This window comes from Meles meles, chromosome 7 (genome assembly GCF_922984935.1).
Source record: "Meles meles chromosome 7, mMelMel3.1 paternal haplotype, whole genome shotgun sequence".
Lineage (NCBI taxonomy): Eukaryota > Metazoa > Chordata > Mammalia > Carnivora > Mustelidae > Meles > Meles meles.
Window position 1 is genome coordinate 26,167,192 of NC_060072.1, and position 19,722 is coordinate 26,186,913.

Below are 19,722 nucleotides of genomic sequence, written 5' to 3' on the forward strand. Positions count from 1 at the left end.
TACGTGGATGGAAACTAAAAAATGGATGGCGGTACATTACAGCCATATTCAATGGTGTCCCCAAAAGACAACAGAGAGAGAAAAATCTTCCTAGCAGGCAGAGCTTCAAGCAGTATGGTTGGTCATCTACTTTGTTTGAAAGAAGAAGCACCTGTGATGGGGATTTATACAGTTGCCTGGGCAGTGGCCATGGCCTGGCCAGCTGGTCAGGATTTTGAAGGAAAAGCCTGGCAGATTGGAGACAGGGAGGTCTGGAGTAGAGGTGTGTGGACAGACACAATAGAGTGGTCACAAGGGTAAAGATTCCTACTTCACATGCTGATTTCGACATTGGAAAGGGTATGGAACAGTCAAGTAGATATCAAGATTCTACCAGTTGATGTCAGCCAAGCTGACGGCCTACCTCAAAACTGGCACAGTGGGCACATGAATGGAATGGTCATGTTTGCAGAGACAGAGGCCACGCAGGAGCCCAACAGCATGAATTCCCACTTCAAGGCCAATCTAGCTGCTTCTGTCTCTGGAGGTCTAACTTGCTAGCAACAGAGACTAACACTGAGTCCCTGAAAGGGCATTTTACTGAAGATAAACGAGCCATTTGGTGGCAAGTCAACAACACCGAGCCCTTTCCATTCTGTAGTGACCAGTAGTTCATCCTCACAGGGATAAATACCTATTCTGGGTATGTGTTTGCCTATTGTGCCTGCATAGCCTCAACGTCTACTACTATCTAGGAGCTCACAGAAGGCCATGTCCACTGGCATGGGATTCAACTCAACAGCATCCCGACAGGAGAACCACTTCACAGTAAAGGTGATGTAGGTATGAAGCTCATGTCCAGGGCATTCCCAACCCACTGCGCTACCCAGAAGCAGCCAGCCTGATGAGAGCACTGGACACCCTACTGAAGGCGCAGCTGAAGTGGCAGTTCAGAGGCAATATTCTGCAAGGATTGAGTACCATCCTTCAGGATGCAGTACATACTAAATCAGAGAACTTTGATGGGCACTACCCCTAATAGGAAGAACAAGTGGGTCCAGGAACAAGTGGAGGGAGCAAAAGTGGTCCCACTTAACATCTCAGTGAGTCATTGGGAGACTTTGTGCTTCCTGTTCTCAAAACTCTGTACTTTGCAGGTTTCAAATTTCTGGTCCCCAAAGGAAGTACATTTTTGTCAAGGAACACAATAAGAGTCCCACTGAACTATAAGCTATGGCTACTTTGGGCACTTTGCTCTTCTTGTGTCTGGCCACCAGCAGGCAAGAAGAGGAATCCCCATTCTTGGTAGGGATAAATGACCTAGATCAACAGGAAGAGGAAGGGCTGCTTTCCTATAAAGGGAAAAATGCGTGTGGATCCTAGGTGATTCGCTTGGAAGCCTCTGGGTATGTAATTGGAACTGTGGAAGGACATGTGCCGCAGTTCCTGCCTGAGAAAGGTATAGTTGCCAGTAAACATACATTCTCATTAGGAAAAAGGATTTGGGTCACATCCAGGTAAGCTACTGAGACCTGCAGAGGTGACAGGTAGAAGACAGTAGGATTTGGAATGGATAGTGGAGGAGGAGGAGAAGCAGATGTAGCCCTGAGACCAACTGAGTGATGGGGGTGTAGTTTGTCCCCGGAATCTCCTTCTTCTAAGTGTTAGCTCAGGAAGAGAAGTCTAGGGGAATTTTAGAGGAACTGCTCTCAGAATGTGAGGGGAGAAATGGGTCAGTGTGGTGCAAGGGGTACTTTATGGTGGTCATGGGGATACACTGCTCAGATTTTTAAGAGAGAACTTGCTGGAAAGACTAGAAAGTAAAAATAGGATCAAAGAAATCATAAAGAGGAGACTAAATAATGGATACAAATTTTTCTAAATCTGCAGAAATATAAGGAAATGATACTTATGAAGAAGATGAAGCAGATGACAAAGATAAAGGAACCAAAAAAGAATCCTTTGACAAAATGCCTCTGGCAGCAATTAAAAATAACATTAGTTTACCTCCATAAATCAAGATACAAATTAAAAATCATGCCATGAAAATTCCTCCAAGCCAGCCTGTTCAGAAGCACCTGCTAGCCAAATAAAGAAACTAGTAAAGTATTTGTTAATGATGATGTGAAGATTCCCACCCATAGTAACTCTGCCTGTAGCTCAGGCAAAGGGTTGCAGACCATCAACTAAAAAAATGGTCAGCTGCAGTGTTAAAACCGTGAATGTGAATGAGGTTGACAGTGAAGTGAGAGCCTCAGAGTCTGAACAGAAACCACAGGGAGGGATCTGTGATAAGATTATTGATACTGTAAGCCAGATGGTACCACCTCTTTTAAATTTTGATGCTATTCCTCTTGACGACCATATGTAGAATTTAAAAGATGCCATATAGTTTTCCCTAAGTTCCCCAACACCTTTTGAGGTCAAAAGAAGAAACAAACCATTGTGAATCAGAAATGTGAATACTCAGGCAGCCTGGGAAGTTAATTCATCTTATTTTCCATGTTGGATCCCAACTTTCAAGACTTGTCTCCCCAAATTTATTCTGTGTCCAACTTTAACCTGGAAAAAACAAAAAAAAGGAAAGGAAAATTGTCAAAATCATCACCTAGGCATGTCTCAGAGATGTTCCTGTTTGTATCATCTTGTTTTCTTGCTTTACAGACAAAGATTTCTGGGTAGTGTTATTTTTTTTTTTTCTTTATTAAGGAGAGAGCGAGAAATAGCGAGAGCAAGCACCCTTGAGTGCCTACTGTGGGGCTTGTACTCAGCGGACCATCTTCTAGGGCCATACTTTGGAAATTTATCACAGCATTTATGCTATATCCTTACCTTCCTTGAACTTCCCCCCCCCCCCAGTGGCTGAGCACTGAGAAGGGTATAGTTGCCAAAAACTATAGCTAGAGCCAGGCCATGCCTGCCCAAATTGGGACCCCTCAAATGGGGATTAGAGTTTGCTCCAAGGTTCCCTATTGGCATGGCCAAGCCAGACTTTCTCAGGGCTGTACTGCCGCCTGAGGCTCTTCTACCGAGCCTTGGTTCCTTCCCTCTCTTTCATGAGTAGCAGAACTACAGCACTGTGAAGGCACTCCTGGCCTCCTTCTTCCTTTCTCCTTTATTCTTAACAGCCATTCTCTTCAATTAATCTCTTGCTCATCTGATTCTGTCCTAGTGTCTTCTTTTCCAAGGACCTGAACTGACCAAAGTCCCGTATATTATGGGATGTTCAGCATTCCTGGCCTCACCCACAAGTGCTGGTAGCATTGTCCCCCTAATCTTGAGGCAACTAACGACATCTTCACAGATTGCCAAATGGTTTTATTTTGAACCACTCAGAGCATAACCGTCAAGATCACAAAATTTTAGAGCTAGAAGAGCTCTTACAGATAAAAAAAGAAACAGAAAAGTTTAATGACCTCTATTTCTTTTTTCTCTCTCCCACAGTGCCTTTACCTTCTTTTCATCCTCTAATTTTTGTACCTCAGCTGAAACTGATAAAATTGAATAATGGAATAGAAGTACCAAAGATGCTATATAGCACCAGAATTTAGTGAAGAACTTAGGCAGTGATCAGTGTCTGAAACGGAAACTAGGAAAAGAACATCAGTTATGATAGACTAAATGAGCTGTATAAGTCACCCACCCTCAGAACCGGCTGCAAATGCACTGCTTTTGTGACTAGAGTGCTTTCCAAGTTTCTACCAAGTCACAAGGATATAGTCTCAGGAGCACATTCTTGGAATGTGGAGATATTGTTCGGTAATCAGCAGTAGGTAGCATTGTCTAAAAAAAGATCCAAGAATATCAGTTTAGTTGGATGATAAGTTTGTAGCAGAGATCATTTTTCACTTTTTACCCAGTGAGTATTCATCTAGTATATTTATTGATTCCCTACTATGTTCCAAGAATTATACTAAGCTCAAGAGTAGACAGAGGTAAACCAGACATGATTCCCTCAAAGAGCTTATTATATGGGACATGCATTCTTGATGGGCAAAAAACCCGAGATACTAAATGGTTTGTGGCCCTCCAAAGAGCCACAGTATATAAACAGACATTTGAGATATCTGTGGTTTAAGATCTCATAGGGGGCAGAGGGAGCAATTAGGAAAAGAAATATCTAAACTGGCTTCTTAGGAGTCAAAAAGGAAACTAAGGTTGAGAAACTTGATCTTGAGGAAGAAGAAAAAATGAAGGCGATGAAAAGAAGAAGGAAAAGTAGAATGATAAGAGGAATAAGAGAGAAGGAGAGATGAGAAAAGGAGAAGGTATGTGAAATTTTAAGAGACAAAAATAGTTTTGTCTGCCACTGAGCCATATGACATATAACTTTTTTCTTGACATTCTGAAATACAAGCTTATTTCTCTACATCAGTTCTGGCTCTGGCAACAAAGTATTAAATGTGAAAAGCAATACTGGAATGCTTGTTCTTTATTTAAGGAATTCCCGTATCCTAGAGCATTTTTTTCTTGCTCAAATACTCCAAACAGATGTCCTCACTTTTTCTCATTTAAATTTAAACTTGTAAACAATTTCCTATTAGTTTCCTAAGGGCCCCATTATTCCACTTACTTGTAATGTGAACTTTGTTAGCTCCATGATACCAAAGCCTTCAGTTTTATGGCAATTCTTTCATTTATCTGCCACCGTAGACAAACCAATTCGTTGTTTGACAGCTTATGGAGCTTTTCTGCAGTTTGGATTTTATCCCTCAGGATCATATACCTGCCTTTGCTCTGAGTGTGGGTACACTTTTTGATTACTAGTTGCATTTCCCATTCTATGTTGAATAAAAGTGGTGAGAATGGGCATCTGTGTTTTGTTTCTGATCTTAGAGGAAAATCTTCCAGCTTCCCGCTGCTGGGTATGATGTTAGCTGTGGATTTGTTATATATGTTTTTTATTATGTTGAGGTATATTCCTTCTGTACCTACTTTGTTGAGATATTATCTTCAGTGTGTTATTGTTCATAACTTAATTTTTTACTAACTTGTAGGAGTTCTTTATATATTCCTGATACAAGTTCTTTGCTAGATACATGTGTGGTACAGATTTCCCATTCTGTAGTGTAATTCTGTCTTTGAAGAACAGAAATTTAAGTTTTGATGAAGCCTAACCTGTCAAATTTTTCTTTTATGATTAGTGCCTTTTGTGTCCATGCAAGAAATATTTGCCTACTCCAAAGTTATAAAGATGTTCTTCTATGTTTTCTTCCAGAGGTTTTACAGACCCAGGTTTTATGTTAGGCCTATGAACCATCTTCAATTAATTTTTGTGTATGGAGTAAAATAAAGCCTAAGTGTTTTTTTTTAAACAAATGATATCAAATTGTTTCAGCAATTTTTTTTAAGACAACAGTAAAAACAACTTTCTTGCACATTTAATTGCTTTAGTGCCTTAGTCAAAAATGAAATGACTGCATATGTGGGGTTCTATTTGTAGACTTGGATCTGTTTATTTACTAGCCTATCCTTATGTAGTAACACACTATCTTGCTTACTATAACTTTCCAGAAATCTTATAATCTGGTAGTATAAGACTTCAAACATTGTTCTTTTTACTTATTGTTTTGGCTATTCTACGTCCTTCAGTTTTTAAGATACATTTTAGAATTACTTCATCTATGTAAAAAAAAAACCAAAAACCTAAAGAGAGTCTGCTGCAATTTTGATACGGATTGGGTTGAATTTACAAATCAACTTAGGAAGAATGGAGAACTTAATGATAGAGTTTTACCATCCATGGATATGATGTATTTCTCTATTTATTTAAGACTTTTAAAATTTCCCCAGCTAGGTTTTGTGGTTTTTCAATACAGGGATCTTACACATCTTTTGTCATGTTTATCCCTAGGTTTCTGATGTTTCTGTACACATTATAAATGGTATTATTTTCAATTTCTTTTTTTTTTTAAGATTTTATTTATTTATTTGACAGAGAGAAAGATCACAAGTAGACAGAGAGGCAGGCAGAGAGAGAGGAGGAAGCAGGCTCCCTGCAGAGCAGAGAGCCCGATGCGGGGCTCGATCCCAGGACCCTGAGATCATGACCTGAGCCGAAGGCAGCGGCCCAATCCACTGAGCCACCCAGGCGCCCCTTATTTTCAATTTCAATTCCCAGTTGTTTGTTGCTGGTATATAGATCTAGAATTGATTTTTGGATATTGGTCCAGTAGCCTATGACTTGTTAATGTGGTTACCACATGTACCCTGTGTATGTACCTATGATAATAGGTATTATCATATTGTCTGTGACTATTATTGATATAATCCATATACACACCATAAAAATCCACTTTCCAAGTGAGTAATTCAACGGCTTTTAGTATATTCGCAAAGCTGTGCAACCTCATCACTATCTAATTCCAAAATATTTTTATCACTCCAAATATAAACCCTGTATTCATTAACAGTTACTCCCCATTATCCCCAGCCCCAGCCCCTGACAACTACTAATCTATTTTCTTAATCACTATGGATTTTCCTATTCTGGACAGTTCATATAAATGGAATCATGTAACGTGCAGCTTTCACTTAGCATATAACATGTTCAAGGTTTATCCAGGTGGGAGCATGAATCAGCACTTCAGTTTTATGGCTGAATCATATTCCATTGTATAGATATGCCACATTTGGTTTATTTACTCATTAGTTGATGGTGATTTGGGTTGTTTCTACCTTTTAGTTATTATGAATAGTGCTGCTATGAACATTTGTATCCACATTTTTGTGTGATCATAGGTTTCCAATTCACTTGGGTATGTACCTAGGAATTTCTGGGTCATATGGTAACTATATTTTAAACTCTTAAGAAAATGCCAAGTTATTCCCAAAGTACCATTGTACATTCCCACCACTGGGGTATGAGGGTTCCTATTTCTCCACATTCTCACTAATGCTTGTTATTGTCCACGCCATGCTAGTGGGTATAAAGTGGTATCTCATCGTGGTTTTGATTTACATTTCCCTAATGACAAATGATGTTGATCACCTTCTCCTGTGCTTACTGGCTGTTTGTATATCTTCTTTGGAGAAGTCTCTATTCAAATCCTTCATCCATTTTAAAATTAGTTTTTCTTTTTCTTGTTGAATTGTAAGAATTCTTTTTTTAAATTTTCAGATTATTTATTACTGTATTAGAAAATAATTTATTTTCCCTCTTAAATGTTGAGTTTCCAGACACTATTCATTTTATTTTATTTCTTTATTTTTCACTTTTTAAAAAATTTCTTTTCAGCGTAACAGTATTCATTGTTTTTGCACCACACCCAGTGCTCCATGCAATACGTGCCCTCCCTATTACCGACCACCTGGTTCCCCAACCTCCCATCCTCCACCCCTTCAAAACCCTCAGGTTGTTTTTCAGAGTCTATAGTCTCTCATGGTTCATCTCCCCTTCCAATATCCCTCAACTTCCTTTTCCTCTCCATCTCCCCATGTCCTCCACGTTATTTGTTATGCTCCACAAATAAGTGAAACCGTATGATACTTGACTCTCTCTGCTTGACTTCACTCAGCATACTCTTCCAGTCCCGTCCATGTTGCTACAGAAGTTGGGTATTCATCCTTTCTGATGGAGGTATAATACTCCATCGTGTATATGGACCACATCTTCCTTATCCATTTGTCCGTTGAAGGGCATCTTGTTCTTTCCACAGTTTGGCGACCGTGGCCATTGCTGCTATAAACATTGGGGTACAGATGGCCCTTCTTTTCAGTCCATCTGTATCTTTGGGATAAATACCCAGTAGTGCAATTGCAGGGTCATAAGGAAGCTCTATTTTTAATTTCTTGAGGAATCTCCACACTATTCTCCAGAGTGGCTGCACCAACTTGCATTCCCACCAGCAGTGTAAGAGTGTTCCCCTTTCTCCACATCCTCTCCAACACACGTTGTTTCCTGTCTTGCTAATTTTGGCCATTCTAACTGGTGTAAGGTGATATCTCAATGTGGTTTTAATTTGAATCTCCCTGATGGCTAGTGATGATGGGCATTTTTTCATGTGTCTGATAGCCATTTGTATGTCTTCATGAATTGTAAGAATTCTTGATATATTTTGAATACAAGTTCTTATCAGACATGATTTTCAAATATTTTTCCCCATTCTATATGTTGTCTCTTCACTTTCTTTTTTCTCCCTACATTCTTCCTGTTTGTTCCATATAAGTTACTACAGAGGATGAAATCTGTGAACAGATTGAAAGGAAAAAATATATGATTTTTAAAAAAGCTTTTATTTAAGTAATCTCTACACTAGTGTGGGGCTTGAACTCATCACCCCAGGATGAAGAGTCTCATCCTCTTCTGAGCCAACCAAGGGCCCCCAAAACATACAACTTCACACAATAGCTAGCTATCAACTTGGATAAGTATACAGGTACAATATGATACAGAACAGGATGAAAGAAACTGAGGCTGCTAAGGCTTTAGAGCATGGAGGGCTTAAGGACGTCATCATTTATGTCAACAAAATCCAAGTGCTTTGAAAAACCAACACCAGGCCATTTCAAGGATGTCTTTCATTTCAAGGATGAGTCCTGATGTAGAGTGCCATGATTCTGTAGATTTCTGGCTGCTTTCTAGTCCCTTCTCTTTGTGGATAAACTGCTTTTTCTGTTACTTCTTCAAGGTACACTCACAGGAGCGGTGCAGGCTGCAGGATGAGAGGGTCCCTCAAGAAGCACAGGTAGGGAGGAGGCAGGACAACAGCAGATCAGGAGGGTCTTCTGCTGCTAGCCCCACTGGGGAGGGATTAAGGTAACTCCTTCCTGAACTCACAGCCTGGCCTAAGCAGGGCAGCCCATCTCTACCCTACATGCTTCTGTCGGTAGTACCTGTCACCCTTGCCAGACCTCCCCGCCTCAAGGTGGTTTCACCATAAGGCTGAATATAAAAGTATGAGTCTTGGGGCGCCTGGGTGGCTCAGTGGGTTAAGCCGCTGCCTTCGGCTCAGGTCATGATCTCAGAGTCCTGGGATCGAGTCCCACATAGGGATCTCTGCTCAGCAGGGAGCCTGCTTCCCTCTCTCTCTCTCTCTGCCTACTTGTGATCTCTCTCTCGCTGTCAAATAAATAAATAAAATCTTAAAAAAAAAGTATGAGTCTGGGGCCCAAGCCACAAACACCCACAGGGTGTTTGTACCAGTTAGAGAGCTGGTCCCAGGAGGAGGCTGCTACTGCACTTTGGCAACCACAGCACTGAGGAATGTGGCCCACCGTTGTCAGAATAGCTGGAAATCCAGATTTGTATATGAGCTCCTGATTCCCAAAGGTTGCAATTTATTCATGTTCTAGCAAAAACATTTTCAGGAACGATGTAAGTGGGTAAAAATAAGAGTCAGGGGGCGCCTAGGTGGCTCAGTGGGTTAAAGCCTCTGCCTTCGGCTTGGGTCATGATCTCAGGGTCCTGGGATCGAGCCCCGCATCGGGCTCTCTGCTCCGCGGGAGCCTGCTTCCTCCTCTCTCTCCGCCTGCCTCTCTGCCTAGTTGTGATTTCTCTCTGTCAAATAAATAAAATATTTAAAAAAAAAACCAAAAACTAAAAAAAAAAAAAAAAGAGTCAGATCAGATAGACTGTGGAGTGTGATCCCACAAACCCTGCAGCCTGCTTGCATCCCATCTTAATTTCCACATCAAATCTGAGGTACATGAATCTGAACTTCTGGGGTCTTATCTCCTCACAGGACATTTTTAGGATTTTTTTTTTTTTTTTAGCCTAAAAGATAGTAATCTGTATTTATTCTTGTTCTTCAGGATATTTTTTGTCTTTTTTTTTTTTTTTTTTTTTTTAAGATTTGTTTATTTGGAGAGAGACACAGCGAGAGAGCGAACACCAGCAGGGGGAATGGGAGAGAGAGAAGCAGGCTTCCCACTGAGCAGAGAGCCCTATGTGGGGCTTGATCCCAGGACCCTGGGATCATGACCTGAGCCAAAGGCAGATGCTTAACGACTGAGCCACCCAGGTGCCCTATCTTTTTGGTCTTAAGCTAAAAGGATACTTAACTTGGGGCAGTCCTTCTCTTATTAAAATATTCCAGTCGCACATTATTACAAACGTAGCACCAAATCAAACTGACCGAGGGAGCCACCAACAATTCGGGGGTAGAGAATTCTGAAAAAACAAAAGTGATAACTGAGAAGCTGAGTGGTTTTCCTCCTGGGTCTTTGATGTCCACACTCAGCTCTTCCTCCCTCCTTAGGCAGCTGATAGGACCTGCCTCCCAGTCTTTTCGACCTTTAGCACTTGATGTCTCCGGTGACGGCAGAGAGCCCTGGGGCCCTGGTACATTGTGTGCAGGGCTTCCTGGGCTCCAGGGGAGTCGGCCCTGTTCAGGCACTCCTGGTATAGCTCCTGCATGTGGGCGCTGGTATAGGGGCTGCTCAGCGAGGTCAGCGTTGATGCCTTCCACCTGCCACAGCAGCACCTTGTCTGCATGCCCATCCTTGGTCTAGGCTGGGCCTCTGTCATTTAAATAGCCACTGGTCCAGGCAAGCACTTCCGCCAAGTGGTATGGCAACTTTGCCCTTCTCCAGCTCCAGAATCACATCCTGGATGTTTTGAAAGCAGTACCCAGCAGCAAAGCATAACAGAACCTCCCCGTTTTTTTCCGCGGTGACCTCCTGGATGTCTTTGCTCCTCAGGGTGCAGCAGGTGACCTCCCTCACATCCTCATGAAACAGCTGCCGGGCCGCAGGTCTGAAGCTGTGCGCCAGATACCTGCTGGTCCCGGCTCCATCATGGTATCAGTGCTTCGCCTTCTCCTTCAGGCCTCCAAACGGGGTGTACGTGGCAGTGTCATTTCACCAAGAGGTCACTTTGCTCCATTATCTGAACAATTTCACCTGAGATTAATACGCAGTCAGTACCCCAGGAACCATGGGAAGCTATGGGAAAATCTTCTCGAAGGGCCTTCAGTTTATTATCATAACAGAGACCATAATAGTGTGGAAAATCTTGTCTGAGGACAGGTTCTGCTGTCTGGTGAAGTCATCTTTCACCAGAAAGCTCATGATCTGCTGGGGAGACTTGGGGTTTCAGGTGGTGGTGGTGGGGTGACAGGGTGGCCCAGCACACGTTCCAAGTATGGGACCCAGCCTGGATAGGTGGAGGTGAGCTTGGGTAACACTGTCTCTTCCTCACTGTGCTGGTGGCATTGAGGCACAGGTTCTATCTGACTCTCCAGGAAGCTGAAATCCCCAGCTATCCTATCAAAGATAGTGCACACCCCCAGGCTTTTGAGGAAGCCACAGCATCTTCTGGATGCATCAGTCACACTGCCGCAGAATTTACTAGCAAAATAAGGCAGAGGCCGTGGACATACCAGCACTGCCAGTGCGTTGGGCTGTGAGATATCACATTTCTTCTTAAGGTTCAGAACTCAAAAGAAGTCCTCGGTGTTCTGCTGGGAAACCTGGATCCCTTCCTCCACAGTCACACAGCTGTCACACACCGATTACTCAGAAATATCTTGGTATCAACCGACTTATGGAATTCTCTCTTCTTCCACATATGGTGCTCACACTTCATCAGTAGCAGGGCAGGTGCGGGGGGTAAGGCTTGACCTGAGAGGCACACCAGGAGATGTGTTTTTTTTCACTTTCTTGATAGGGTTCTTTGAAGCACAAAATTTTAAAATTTTGATAAAGTATAATTTATTTTTTTTCCTTTGGTTGGTTGTGCTCTTGGTGTCACATCTACGAAACCATTGTTATGCCATGAAGATTTATGGCTATGCTTTTTTCTGAGTTTTAGTTTTAACATTTAGATCTTTGCTTCATCTCAACATTTATATTATGTAGGGGTCCAAGTTCATCCTTTTCCATGTTTTCCCACCATAACTTTATGAGAAGACTCTTCTTTGCCCTGTTGAATTGTCTTGGCACCTTTGTCAAAGTCAATTGACCATAAATGGAAAGGTATTATCTATGGACTCTGAATTATATCTCATATATATGTATATGTATACATATACATATAGGTATAGGAACATATACATGTATATACATATACATATATGTATAATATGTTTTTGATTAGAAATTCCATTTCTTTAATAGATATTGATCCATTTAGCTTTTCTTTTTCTTCTTGTGTCAGTTGTTTTTATTTTTTTAGGAATTTGTCCATTTCACTTAAGTAGTCAAATTTATTGGCATAAAGTTGAACTATCCCTTAATATTATCTGTATAATTCATTAGCATTCTGACTACATTAGAAGTAAAATTCTGCATAAAAAAATAAAATAGATGACAAATAATGTATCAGGGGAAAACAAATATATAACATATGGCAGAAAAGGATATATATTGTAGGAGCAAATAGTCTAGTGACAGAAAGGGAATTATAAATCAGTGTGACAAATACCATGAAAGGTACACAGAGAACAACACATAGGATGGATACAGTGGCCAATTTAGGAAGTCGGAATCATCATGTCCAAGTAATGAGTTACATTTGCCAACTTGAGGTAAATTAATATCATCAAATGCATGGATACTTAAAAAGCTGAGAATTTAGCTCTCAGATATGATTATTTCACATTGGGTCATCTAACTATGGGCGTCTACAGTCAACTGGCTCCCCTTTCACTGGCTTTAATTAAAAATAAAACAAAAGTTTTTTTCTGTAAAAATGATACAGACATTATAAAAAAACTCAAATGAGATTAAAAAAAATCCAAAAGACAAAAATCACTTGCTTTTTGGCCAACATCTCTCCAGATCTTTTTGTACATTTATACACACATATATATTCATGTCAAGAAGATGCTGTTCCTGCTGATTTATAGTCTACTTTTATGGGAGGGCCTATATGCTATGAATATATTTTCATGTAAATAAAGATTCATCATGTTATTAATAGCATAAGGGTATTCCATTGTGCACATGCGCGGTAATTTAACTATTATCCTAGTGATGGTACTTATATTGTTTCCAAAAACACTTACTACAAAAAAGGGAGTGAGGAACATCCATACGAGTGTTTTCCTTAGAATGAATGGACTAGGAAATGAGATTTTGGGGCAAAGGCTAATGAAATTTTGGTAATTAAGACTGTCCCAATTTCAACCTTAACACCAATAGTGCACAATAGTAGTTGTAACCCCATATCCCTATGTATGCAGAGGGACAAAAAGGATCTGTTTAGAATGTGAACATCTTTTTCATTTAATTAGATTTTTGTTTTTCTTGGTTTAAATATGTCCTATTGATTTCCTTTGCTAATTTTTTGCAGTGTTTTGAAAACTGATACTCTTTTTTAAAAATTAAAGATTAGAGAGAGCACACATGCATTCATGTGGGGGTGGGAGGGTGAGAGAAGAGGGAGAGGGCAGACTCCACACTGAACAGAGCCCACTGAAGGCTCTATTTCACAACCCTGAAATCACGACCTGAGCTGAAACTAAGAGTGGAATGCTTAACAGAATGCACCACCCAGGCACCCCTTAAAATTGATATTCTATGAGGTCTTTGTATATTAGGCATATTTTTCCTTCTTTTTCCACATGATACAAATGTATTTCCTACTGGTTCATTATTTGTGTATAGAAGATTACAACTTGTGTATAGAAGATTATCATCTTTATGTTATATTTTATTATGATTTGTTTTTTGTTTCATAGTTAGCAAAGGCTGTTCTGTTCTTTGTCCAATTTTTTCTGTTATGATTTCTGTTTTTCGTTTCATAGTTAGCAAAGGCTTTTCTCACCTCAAGATTATACAAATAGTCTCCTTGATCTTCTTGTAGTGCTTTTAATGGCTTCATTCTTTACATTTCTTTAAAATTTTGATTCATCTGGTATTTATTTGAGAAAGGAGATAGAAAGCCTGTCTCCACTGGTTGCTATTTCTCAGATAATCTTTTCCCCACTTAGCAGTGATTTATAGCATATAGTTTACTGATTACCACCAAGACTTCTGGAGTCCAGGTCTCCTGGCTTCAACATTGACCAGTAATGGCTCTGGGCAATGGTCTAAAGTCAGATAACTGCACCTGGCTTAGTGTTAACTGATATAACCTGAAAAAGGCCTCTTGTACTTGATAACTAAATGCTCAGCAAATGTGAGCTAGTATTATTAAACACTTGTACATGGTACAGCAGTTTGTTTCTGGATTTTATGTTCTGTTCGCTGATACTGTATCCCACATCTTTGTAATCCATGTGCTGACACTCCATTAGCCAGCTCATCGTCTCGTGGAATGGCTCCTCCTTCCCCATTTCAAAAAAAAAAGATGGTCCAAAAAAAAAAAAAAAAAAAAAGGTCCTATCTCAGTTGCTTTTCCAATCATGGCTACAGCCTATGTAAAAATAAGCTGTGCTTTACAATGCAGGAGAACCGGCACCCCAAACCAGGACACTGAGCAAACGTGGGAAAGTAAGAGCGCCTGTTTCTTCCACTACGTATTCTTAGAGACTGAAACTACCTTATTCCAGCCCTTGGCATAGACCGATGCTCTCAAAAACTAATACCTTCTCTTCCAACTTTAGTTTACAGCCTTAAGGTAAATAGCTCACAATGTTATCCCCAGTGGGCCCTGACTCTGGAGCGTGATGCGAGGGGCGGGGAAGAATTCACCCCGGGCCCTGGTCCTGACCTGGCCGGTTCCTCCAAGCAAGCTGAGCAGACTCGCAGCTCGGGAGCTCGTGCTCCCAGGCTGACGTGGCAGGCAGGCGACTCCAGGATCATTAAATGTGCACAATCGGGGACGAAGGCGGAGGTAGGACCTCCTCGGAGCCCTCAAAGAGTCAAGAGTGTGCGAAGAGCCGGCAAGGTGAAGCGCGAAAAGGGGGGGAAATCCCCTCGAAACCTAGCCCTGCGAGGAGGCAAGGGAAACCAGCTCCTCGCTCAACCACGCTCTTCAGTCCGGCTGGTTGAAGCACGTGCCCGCTCTCGGCTGGAGGGATCTCTGTGCCGCCCGGTGCTCCCTCGTAGCGCTGCCTCCACCCGGCGTTCCCGCCGTTGTCGGCCGCCGCTCCCGCTCGAACTCGGCTTGTCTCCTCCCTCTAACGGCTGCGGACTGCGGCCGGCGTCCACGGCGCCGGTGACGTCGGCGTAGGGGCGGGACTTCCTGGCTAGCGCGCCCTCAGGACTCGGGACCGACGCGCTCCGCTGGGCTGGACGGGCGGCGGGCTGAGGGTGGCGTGTCGGCCGGTCGGCAGCTCCCGGGCTGCCTCGCTACCCGGAGACAGCCCGTCCACCCGGGTGGAGCGAAGCTCTTTTCTCCACCGCCGCCCTTTCCGCCCTCGGAGCTCTCCTGGGAAACCTCACCTTTCCCTGGAGTCGGGAGTCCGAGGGGCGCGCTCGGCCCTCCTTTCCCTGCACGTCCTCTTCAGCCTGCGCCGCCAGCGGCTGCCCGCCGGGCCAGCACCCCGCGTGTGGAACTGCATCCCTTAGCCCCAATGCCGGGGCGAGAAGAGTCGAGCGGGTGCCCGTGGTTGGAGCTGTGCCGGTGTTCCCAGGTGGCGAGTGCGGCCACAGCACCGGGCGCTGTTAAGTTTTACGCGCGCAAGTCGCAAGGATTGTGTGTGAGTCTGGTACGTAACCTCTTTTTGTGGGGACGGTGTCTGGTCCGTAGTTTTTGGAATGCTCCCCTTTTCTTCACAACTTGCCTTTGAATGTTTTGTTGTTACTTTTCCTGTAAAGTAATTGGAGCGGGTGTTAGAAATGGAGGCTCTGAGACTTGTTCTGTGGCGAGTTAAATGCACGTGAAACTTCTTATGGAGGTTTTTTCTTCTTCTTCTTCTTCTTCTTCTTCTAATTCTTATTTGTTTTTTAAGTTTATGTATGATTGTAAGTAATCTATACACCCCGTGCGGGACTCTGACTCACCACCCGGACATTAAGAGTCGCGTGCTCTTGGAACTGAGCCAGCCAGGCGCCCCTTTTTGGTGTTTTTTGATGCACTCTAGCCCGGTGCTTGTGTAGCTAGTTTAAGTGGCTGAAGGTGTGGTACCACCAGTTTAATTTGTGATGAAAAAACTATGCTACCATTTTCCAAGACCCCACAGACAATTTTAATTCCAGACATAATGTCTAGACTGAGTAAATGAATGCCTGGCTTAAATGGACATTTCGATAAATCTTTACCAGCTTTTGACCGTAATAAATGGGCACTTAGCTCTTAAAAATGCCCACTGCCAAGTATTTTTAAAGCCTTAAGTTACAGTTACATTAGTTGTAATTGTGAAGCTGTTTCAGTGAAATCTCAGAGATGTCTAGGATGGCAAGAAACTTGTTCTTAATTTCTTATATATGCTATAGTTGATAGTGTTTAGACAATGAGCAGAGAATACTTGAGATCTAAAAATGAGTAGGTTGTTAAAGCAGTGCTTCTGTTACCAAGCAACATCTCCGTAAACAAGTCCAATATTCAACTAGAATATAGTTAAATGTAACTAACCTACAATTAACCGGATTCAGAATTTCTGTAAATTCATGGGTTTAGCCTGTAGGTGGTTTTAGTTAATACGCACCTTCTGTACTGAATTTTGATTTCAAAATCATTTTGTGTGGAATTACTAGAATGTTTTGAATATCTGTGTCATACAGGACTCTTCAGAGAGTGGCAAGTGGCTTTGAGTTACCCTTTGGTTATATATAGGACAGTGTATGTCAGGTATTCTTTCTTTTGAATATTTTCTAACCAGATGAAGTGTGCAGGCTATATTCAGGAATTTTTCAAATAATAGAATAATACCAATTTAGGGCATAGTGTGTTGGGAGATTGAAACACAATCTACAAGTGGCTTTTAAGCCTTGGTCAAGCCAATAACCTTACTCTTTCTCAGCTCATTGAACTTTTATTGATACAGTTTGTATGACTGTATGGCGGTAGTTTCTGGAGCACTTTTTCATGATTTTTTTTTGAGTTCTATAAACTTTCAAGTATGTAAGAAAGAAAGTGAGAACATTTGAGATACTATGAGACTGAATGACTTCTTTGAAATCCAACTATTGGTAATGGAAATTGGAACTCCAAGTTGCTTGTCTTACTACATTGCAAAAATCCGTTGACTTCATTATAGTTTCCTCCCCCTTTTTCTTTTCCATATGCTGATGTTGAAGTAATGAAATATTCAAGAGTTGGGCAAGACAAGCAGAGAAGAAAAATCAAGAATGACTCATGTTGTATAATAAAATTCTTAGTAATCAGAAGTCAGTATTTTGTAACATGGAAGTTCTAATTCAAGAAGTTTAGAAGAATGAAGTCTTAATGGAAAGATTAGTTAATTGTCAGAATTCTTTGTGTGTTTTCTAGGTACTATCTCTGTCTAAAGTAATTGAATTTTATCATACATAATGTATTAAGTTCAGTAATTTTGTCAAATTGTCTAATCTTTGTGTACTTTTAGGGCATGTGTGTATGTACATCTGTAAAAAATTTCCTGAAGTACTTTTTTCTACCAACTAAAGTTCACATTTCTTAATATGAACTCTTCAAAATTTCCTCTCAGTCTGCCATTTCATGTTCCTGTACTTCATAGAAAAGTACATGTCCTCATAGAAAAACTGATTTCCTCACTATCCTCTAAAACTCCTATGTGCTTTCTCCCTTTCTTCCAAGCCTTTGTGTCATTCTGCCTACCGTCCTGATTTCTTCCCTTCTTTCCTAAAATCTGAATTTTTCCTTTTGTATGAAGTTCAACTCCACTGTAATCTCTGCTGGGGAGGAAAAGTTCTCTACTCTTAGAGTCTCTAGCTGGTCTAAGAGTTAAATCGACATAAAACAGATTAACAGAGGAAAGCATACAAGTTTTAAAAAAATTTTACATGTACTTGGGGGCCTTCACAGGAGAAGGAAGACTTGAAGCAACCAGAGCAGAAAGCTTTTTTCTTAAAGATTTTATTTATTTATTTGACTGAGAGAGAGAGCACAAGTAGACAGAGAGGCAGGCGGGGTGGGGGGGGGGGTAGGGGGGTGGGGTGGGGGGGGTGGAAGGGGTGGAAGCAGGCTCCCTACAGCAGAGAGCCAATGCTGGGCTCAATCCCAGGACCCTGAGATCATGACCTGAGCTGAAGGCAGAGGCTTAACCCACTGAGCCACCTAGGTGCCTGAGCAGAAAGCTTTTTTATATCTTTTAGGTAAAGAAACAATAAATTTGTGTAAAAAAGACAAGGGGTTTTGTGCTGAGTCATGAATTATGGGGAAGTGACTAGGAAGATAAAGATTGGTTTAACAAGGCTTGTTTGTACATATTTCTTGGCTTTGATTCCCTATCTCTGCTGACAAGAATGTCTTCTTCACTTCTGATACAGAGTTTTTTTCTTCTGGGATTTTTATTTTCTATTTTCAGGAAGAAAAAGGAGGGTCAGAGTGCCCCTCTTGCATCTGCTGTGTGTTAAGTTTTTTTTAACTCAAAATAATACACCAAAGTGGCATATTTTAGGGTAACACGTTCAGAACTCTTTCTTCTCTGAAATTCTGTAGGATGTTTTTATTAACCATTCTCATCTGATACTTTATATTGCATTTTATTATTTGGGTATATGCCTCACCTTCCTAATTAGATTGTAAGCTCCTTAAGGGCAGGATACCAGATCTCACTGAGGTGTATCCTTAGTATCTTCCAAATAGAAGTTGCTGAATAAATGTTTCTTAGAGACGAGGAATGTGCATTTGTACTTTTTTTCCCGCCTTTTATAGTGTAGTGGAAGTAAAAGACAATCTTTGAGAGTAGCTGAGAGAGGAAGGGCAACTATAAACCAAAAGAAAGGGAATTAAAGAGCGTGAATTCATGGGAATTGGAAGGAAAGATTCTATTCCTAGAAAGTGTGATATTTGAGAATTTCCCATGACGATATCAGCAGTAAGAACTCCCTCAGGAATGCTGGCACTACTCTCAAGTGGGCTTGAGGAGTTTGGTCAGTTTCCTGGTTCTTCCTTAGTAGAATCTTGATTTTAAAAACACTTCCCCAACTCTCTCCTCCCTCTACCTCCCTTATATAAGCCCTTTCTCCCTATCTCTCCATTTTACCCTGTTCCATTTTACTTTTTTTTTGGTCAAGTCTTATTTATGAATTATGTCAGTACTTTTAATTGGCCCTCATAAAGTAGCAGTTATCTTAATATTTATGTTTTTCCATTGAGGCTGCCTCTGTGGGTCATGGAGAGATCACAGGCTGTATGTCTAGCTAGTCCAGCTTTTTTTTTTTTTTTTTTTTTTTTTTAAGTTTAACTGAGATGTAATCCAGTAGTAAAGAAATTAAGAAAGCAGGATGTGCCTAGTTACTTGCTTTCTGTATATTGTAACTTTAAATTTCTTTTGCGTTAAAATTCATGGAGATGGGAGGAGCCTAAACCTATCCATTTCATTTTGGAATGTGCCTGTCACTCCTGAAATACGTCTTTAAATAAATTCTGGGTAATTTTTGTAGTCTTGCTTTAAATCGTATATCTGATGCTTATGACAGGAATTGTTTCATTTAAAGGTATAAAAAAGTAGAGTCTCAGTATTTTTATAAATCCTGGTTTGAGTCATTTGTTTTTTAGTAAGCTTGCTATCCTAGGTTCTGAGTTGTTGCCCAGTAACACAGTTGCAGGATAACATAGCAACCACTGAAAACGTTAGCAATGGACTATAGGGATTTTCCTGCTAAGTTGAAGTGCTTATCTTTAGCATTCACATTCAATATGTTTTTCTCCTCTGAATCACATTTTGGTTTAAGGCAGACACTTGAGATATTGTTAAACTTAAAGAGCATACAATATAATTAGATATTTTTGGAATGCTGACAAATTGT

At 41.1% G+C, this 19,722-nt stretch overlaps 1 protein-coding gene and 1 pseudogene across 1 annotated transcript in view; one reads left to right on the forward strand and one right to left on the reverse strand.

Moving 5' to 3' along the window:
- Window positions 1-10,174: 10,174 nt before the first annotated feature.
- LOC123946316 lies at window positions 10,175-11,506 on the reverse strand (annotated as a pseudogene).
- A 3,557-nt stretch (window positions 11,507-15,063) lies between these two features.
- Window positions 15,064-19,722, forward strand: part of CEP83 (centrosomal protein 83) — a 138,433-nt gene continuing 133,774 nt past the window's right edge. The window contains exon 1 of the mRNA XM_046013469.1: window positions 15,064-15,515. The gene's annotated coding sequence lies outside the window, so the exon portion shown is untranslated. The remainder of the gene's footprint in view (window positions 15,516-19,722) is intronic.